Source organism: Coregonus clupeaformis, chromosome 36 (assembly GCF_020615455.1).
Source record: "Coregonus clupeaformis isolate EN_2021a chromosome 36, ASM2061545v1, whole genome shotgun sequence".
Taxonomy (NCBI): domain Eukaryota; kingdom Metazoa; phylum Chordata; class Actinopteri; order Salmoniformes; family Salmonidae; genus Coregonus; species Coregonus clupeaformis.
In genome coordinates this window covers 25733404-25740952 of record NC_059227.1, presented here as the reverse complement: position 1 = coordinate 25740952, position 7549 = coordinate 25733404, and the positions used below count along the sequence as shown (strand labels likewise).

The following is a 7549-nucleotide window of genomic DNA, read 5'->3' as shown; positions in this document are numbered from 1 at the left end:
GACATACCCTACAGAACTCTAACTTCATCTGATCTGAGTCCTACTATGAAGCCACAGACGGCGTGGAGTGCTAGACACCGCGATGAAAAGGTGCTGCCTGCTTGCTACCGATTCTCCCCATTGACCAACTCCCTTAAATTGCTTGTTTCTTGTTGTTGTTGCTTACTGCTTAGCTTTACAACGCTTTGAGATTTCTTTATGTAATGAATAGCTAGCTTTATAAAAGTTAAATACAATTATTATTATTGTTATTATTATTGTTATTATTATTATTGTTATTATTATTATTATTATCCTTGTCTGTAACACCACCTGTCATTCCGGATATCATTGATTAGCCCAGTCTTATAGGGGTGAGTAATCTATCTCATTGCTCTGAGAAGTAATCAGGTACATAACAGTCGCATTAGGAACGTTGAGAGATAGGGGAGGATACTGACCTCAGATAACCGAGGCTTTTTTGGAGGTGCCCAATGTGCACTGCACATCATTGGTATGCGAGAGCGCCGTCTAGTGTGAAAAGATTTTGTGAATGTAAAACGCCTTGTCTGAAATACACATAGAAAAAAAGTGTTCAAGCCTTTTCGTATTATTTTAATTCACCTAGGTTCGTGAAACAAGTAATCAGCGGGCATAGATACATTTAATGATTGGCCATACATTTAAATTCATCAACAAAAATTATGAATTGCTCTAGGACTATTTCATTCCTATAAGGTTATCTTCAACATGTCCCCGATTCAACAGCATGAACATGGACTATGTATGTCTTCTCAAACTGATCACAGGAGTCTAATCTGTTTTAATCACAAAAATTACAGATTTCGGTCTTTATCTTCGTGTTTGATTTGAAGAGGTGGCTATGTTTTTGTACCCTAAATGTGTGAGTTTTGATCACATTTATGTCAAGTTTAAATTCACCATAGGCTAATGGTCTTTTGACGTCACTTTCCTACCACACACGGGTTTTGTTGTAAATCATGCTATTTCTTCATTTGGAGTTCTTCATTTACCGGTAACCACAGTGATTCATCCCAAAAGAAGTGCCAGATATCGACGTGACAAGTTTGAGTCTGCAAAAAAACGGACCCTTGGCCGTGTTCCCCCCCTCTCTCTCTCTCTCTCTCTCTCTCTCTCTCTCTCTCTCTCTCTCTCTCTCTCTCTCTCTCTCTCGCACACACTCTCTCTATCGCTATGTCTCTCTCCCTTCCTCCATCCATGCATCCATCCATCTCTCTCTCTCTCTCTCTCTCTCTCTCTCTCTCTCTCTCTCTCTCTCTCTCTCTCTCTCTCTCTCTCTCTCTCGCACACACTCTCTCTATCGCTATGTCTCTCTCTCTCCCTTCCTCCATCTCTCTCTCTCTCTCTCTCTCTCTCTCTCTCTCTCTCTCTCTCTCTCTCTCTCTCTCTCTCTCTCTCTCTCTCTCTCTCTCTCTCTCTCTCTCTCTCTCTCTCTCTCTCTCTCTCTCTCTCTCTCTCTCATGCAGGAGCGCCTGAGAGAGTTGACGGGAGGTAATCCCCGCCATGTGAGAGGGCGGCACGAGCTGTGGAGGCGGGTTGTTTTTCATTCAAATCCTGCTGCACCTATAAAAAGCATAACACTGAGAGGCAGAGGCTGAAAACATATGGGAAAAGGTGACTGACGATTGTCTCTTATCTTCCTGCTTGCATTGCTGGCCGGACATCATCTGCAGGACGAGATGCAGAAGTCTGCAGGTGTCCTGACGGTGCAGGCCCTGAAACACACAGCCCTATGTCTGGTTCTGCTGCCCCGGTTCTTCCTGGCAGCGCTGATGCTGTGTCTCCTGGACTTCCTGTGCGTCAGGAGGAAGGTGCTGCTGAAGATGGAGGGCAGCAGCCCCGACGACCCGCCTGTCTGCGTCTCAGACTCCAACAAAATGTTCACCCTGGAGTCGCTCAGGGCCGTGTGGTATGGACAGAAATTAGACTTTTTCAAATCGGCGCACCTTGGATTTATCGCGCCCAACACCGAGGTGGTGCAGCTGCAGGAGCCGCGCAGGGTCAGGGTCCTAGACTATGTGAAAGGGAGGAGACCTCTCATCCTCAACTTCGGCAGTTGCTCCTGACCACCGTTCATGACGCGCCTGGCCGCGTTTCAGCGCGTCGCGAGCCAATATGCGGACATCGCCGACTCCCTGATTGTATATATCGAGGAGGCGCATCCCTCGGACGGCTGGGTGAGCTCCGACGCGCCGTACCAGATCCCCAAGCACTGCTGTCTGGAGGACAGACTGAAAGCCGCTCAGCTGATGCACTCGGAGTTTCCCGGCAGCAACGTGGTGGTGGATAATATGGACAACTCGTCCAACGCGGCGTATGGAGCCTATTTCGAGAGACTTTATATCCTGAGGGATGAGCGAGTCGTGTATCAGGGGGGCAGGGGACCAGAGGGCTACCGGATATCAGAGCTGAGGAACTGGCTCGAGCAATACAGGAACGATTTGGAAAATTCCAGCAGAACAGTGGTGGTCCACGTTTAACTTAAAGATAACCATTAGGCTACCGGCGGCGCGTGAAGTGTCCACACAGTGAAGAAGTATTCAGATGCTGCTACAATCTCTTGACACACTGCACATATGCCTAGGCCTATACATGTTGTTTTGGTTCAGAAGCATTATAACATGACGCAGACAGATATTGGTCATGTTTGTTATGATGTAAAACGCACCATAGGCTTAGCTGTTCAGTTGCGCTCGTCTTGTCCCTAATTATTTGTTTGGTTGTTTGTTTGTTTTTGTAAGGAGCTGTCATTGATTTTAACCTGTGCAAAAGTTGTACTTATTTCAGTTTGACCTTCATTTGATTATGATCACTTTATTTTTATACTATATGGTCTCTACCTTGTGTGTGTGTGTATGTGTGTGTATGTTGTGTGTGATGTGTGTGGTGTGTGTGTGCGGGTGGTTTAAATGGCTAATACCTTTTACTCTAGTGTTGTTGTGAAGTTCAGTTTTTAAAGGGTTTTAAACCAGAAAACTGATACTGATGTTATTTGATACTAGAGTACTTGGCAACTAGCAATGTCTTCAACGAACAATTGCCAAACGTTCTGTAAATTGTTTATATTTTATTGAACAAATATTTTTAATAAATGTTAGAACACATGGATCTTATGACTCCTGAAAGCATCTTACTGTCAAGTAGGTCTAGGTCTATTTGTTCAATATCATACGCTGATGTTATGTCATCCAAATCTTTTCAACGCACATTTTCCACTTCACCTGCAAGTTCAGAGAGAGAGAAATACAGCTAATAGCTCTGATGTGTCTCTGGTTATCATTGATTAGGTGGCAATGATTAGGTAGGTGTAGGCTAATCATTAAATTCCTTTTTAATTCAACCAAATCAAGAAATCAATTCAAATTCAATGAATGAAGTGAAAATTGTTGATGTGTTCTGTTTTTATTTATTTTATTTTAGCTTTATTTGACCAGGTTAGTCTCATTGAGATAGAAAATCTAGAGCGACCTGCCTAAAATAGCAGCACACAAAGTTTTAGACACAATTACAACATAAAATACAAAGCACTACAGTTTAAAAAAATTTGCCGAGGAGATCTTAGTCGTGCAATTTTACATCTAACTAAGATGTTTGGTGCAGTATTTCTCAATGAAAAAATGCGCATGAAAAAGAGTCGTCTATCGTTGAATGACAACAAACACTTCATTGAAGAATCCCTACTGTTGACCAATCACAGACGAAGGGGCGAAGACTTCGTGTGCACGATCACCAGGAAAAACCCTTGCCGAAGACCAAAACAAAGAAACGTCACAAAATGTCTTCATAATATACGCACAAACTGTTCTGAACTGTTTTGGATGGGAAGCATAAGGATGCCTTTAAGGCACAAATTATTTGGGGAGGTGTGATGCATCTAGGGGTCAAAACATTGACAGCCCCCAACTTCATTGTCCCTAGCTTTAAACTCATTTAAGGAGATGAGCTCATGCAATGTCATGTCCTTTTACAACTCATTCGAAGTGGAAGGGCCAGAGAACGCTTTTTTACAGAGCTCTGTACGGTCATTTTGTGACAAATTGTTCATCGTATCTAGTTCATCTCCCAAACTGAAGTGTAATTGATCCTTGGCACCACCTCAATTGTATCCAGACCGTAAACACCAAGTATACACATAGCTACAGTATATTGATTTGACGAAGTAAACCATTGTGTGGTATTATATGTCATGTTGATGGGTGAATCCGCTATAATGGAAGGCACTTAATGCTGTGATTTTGTTTAGCCCCAAGGTGCTCTCTCTCTCTCACACACACACGCCCTGGTGCATGGCTCAGCGACGCGATTAAGATCCACGTGGCCTGCACCGTCCTTGATTTCATGTTATCAACTCTGTTAGTAGCCTCTTAATCTCTATCTGAATTAGCTCTCTCTCTCTATCTCATTCTCTCTGTGTGTGTGAGTGTATTGCTATGACGCAGAGTCCCTCTTCAATACAGACCATAGTAAGGCCTGGGGCTAGATCAATCAACTACAGGCTTAGGAGGCTTTTACACGCGCACACACACACACTCACACTCACACTCACACTCACACACACACACACACACACACACACACACACACACACACACACACACACACACACACACACACACACACACACACACACACACACACACACACACACACACACACACACACACACACACACACACACACACACACACACACACACACACACACACACACGTGATCTTTCATCCCCATATCACCTGTACAACTCACTCCAACTCCACACCATTCACACAGTGTTTATATTGGCCTAATGTTCTTTGTGTGTATACCCTATTTAACCTGAACCTTGACCCCCATGGCCAGACCTCATCCTATACTCCTGGGGCTTGTTAACCCTTTCAAAAGGCGAATCTGCTTGACCCATGCAGTTGTAACAACAGAGCTGCGCTTTGTGTTGCCGTGAAGACATCGCAACCACTCAAAGAGAGACGTACCAACAGTAACTGTCATTAAGGAATTCAGAAGAACAGTGGGCTTCTTGGCCCTGGATCTGCCAATACAGATACAGAACCAGGAATGACAAAACCAGGAACAGATAAAATGAAATTAAATAAAATGAAAGGGTGTCCACCCACTCTGCCCAGAATGGGTGAAAACGCGCTTTGGTGATGAAATTCTATTTCCTTTTGTTATAAAATGCATTTTATCTGCTATGCTAATGAGGCAACATTATGAACACTACCCTATAAATACAAGCTATACTGATGAGGTAACGTTATAGACACTACTTATAAATACCTGCTATGCTGATGAGGTATCATTAAAACAACTACCATATAAATACCTGCTATGCTGATGAGTGAGATAGGAAGCGATGTGAATTTTAGAGTTTACTAGATGAATGAGTGACGATCCATTCAGACCAGCCTTACTGATTGAACTTTCATAACTACATTGAAAATACAGTTTAAAACATATTAAATACAGATGAAATACATATTATAAACAGATTATAAACATTACGTACAGAAAGCTACAGTGATTTAGTCATAGATAAAGATCCTGCACCCTCTCTGGCCCCAGCTAACTCCACAGTCTGGTTGATTCATTCATTTAGTGATTTATTTTACTGATTTAATTAATTAGATGGTTTAAAACATACAGTCAAAACATGGAAGCAATAGCAGTACTTTGGTTATTTATTAGTTTATCAATCATTCAGTACATTTGCAGGTTCTTAAAAAACGAGGAATAATGTCAAACAAAAAAAGCTATCATTAGGTATATTGATATTAAACAAATATTAATTGATATGAAAATCTATTGATAGAGGGGAACATTTAATTGATAGAAAATCATTCATTTGATAGAAAAAGTATTCCATTGATGTGGTCCTTACTACTCAGTACACTGTAGACCAGAATATTATAGCAGAGCAGAGACTAAAGAGGACAGTTATTACATGAGGAATCACAGTAGGCTGCATGCCTTTAATAAACTCTTGAGCAGATTACCAGGCTGTGATGGGTTCACTCTTCTTCTCTGGTGCCATGGAGAACATGGCTGCCTGCTATACTATACCCACCAGACAACCACCTTCAATCTATTCAGTTATGTGTTAGATGCACCATTGTTGCAGTTTCATTTATCTCATGATGTCCCCATAATAAGTGTGGCGTTTCATCCTCACATAGCATCAAAGGTTACAACATTGGTTATGGTAAACCTGTAAACTCACTTGATGAACATTACATTGAGCTGATTTGATTACGGGGTTTTCCACAGAATCCTTTTTAGTGGAACCCACTGAAAATCTGGCGTGAACCAAACAAATACTGTACACACACACACACACACACACACACACACACACACACACACACACACACACACACACACACACACACACACACACACACACACACACACACACACACACACACACATCTAAATCAGATCAAAACATCTAAATCAGCTCATTGAAGTCGTAAAATGTGTTTAAAACCTTCGTCACAGCTCCTCCTGCTGAACAGTGGCTCCTTTGACATATCTGTCTCTGAGTTCCTAGAAAACCACATTCCCATGGTCTCAGCTGAGAGGGTGAACTCAAATCAACTCCCTTCGTCTCTCCTCAACTCTCCCAACCCCCCAGCCACTTACTAAGCCAATCAGTGGAGAGGATTCTGGTGCAAAAGGCCCGCTGCGCAGTGTGCATCACGCAGGTAGTTGTTACACATAACCACCTGACAATATAAAGCCATTTGAGTTTGAGAAACAGTGCTCTGTACCTGTATATGCAAATCATTGTCATTTAGAGAGGCAGGGGATGTAAAATGTCCCCCACTCACTGAACCATCAGAGGCAGTGACAGCATCACTATCTGTAGGTAGAACAGAACCAGAGGCTGAACATCAGGTGACTGGAGTCATAAGAGTGTGGTGGTCACAGATCTGGGACATCTCAGGGCACGCTAGGCAGTGTGCACGGGACAGTGTGCACGAGACATCTGTGCTGGAATGAGCACAAACCAACTGAGTACAAACCAACTGATCTAAACCCTTCCCTCTGCCCCAAAAATACTTCACAATCAATTTATTTTTATTAAATTGTTTAAAATGTCAATTTAAAATGTAAATGTAATGATCCGGCCCTATTTGAGAGGCTGTATAAACAAGCAATTGGACAGAACTAGAAGCTATATGTCCCAGAGTAGGATGGGATCAGAAAGCCATAACAACGGTCGCATCTGTATGTATATGTGTGTGTGTGTGTGTGTGTGTGTGTGTGTGTGTCATGCTTAATGTGTAATTCACCGGCCCCATGCAGACCACTGTGAGGTTACGCTGACATTGCGTGAGTGGTCTGTGCTTGTCCTCTCCGGCACAAATTGGATCTTATGAAACGGCCCCACTTGGACTATGCTCCAATTAAGTGATGCACAGTGGAGGTTTGCTGAATTGTATAACTCAAAGTGAGTGACTGTTAAGTTAGTTTTTACAATTACATACTGTATATCTATTTATTAATTATTTGTTTTGGGTTTGTTTTCGAT

The 7549-nt window shown here is 42.4% G+C and overlaps 1 pseudogene; it reads left to right on the top strand.

Moving 5' to 3' along the window:
• Positions 1-1484: 1484 nt before the first annotated feature.
• LOC121552444 lies at positions 1485-3129 on the top strand (annotated as a pseudogene).
• The last annotated feature ends 4420 nt before the right edge of the window (positions 3130-7549 follow it).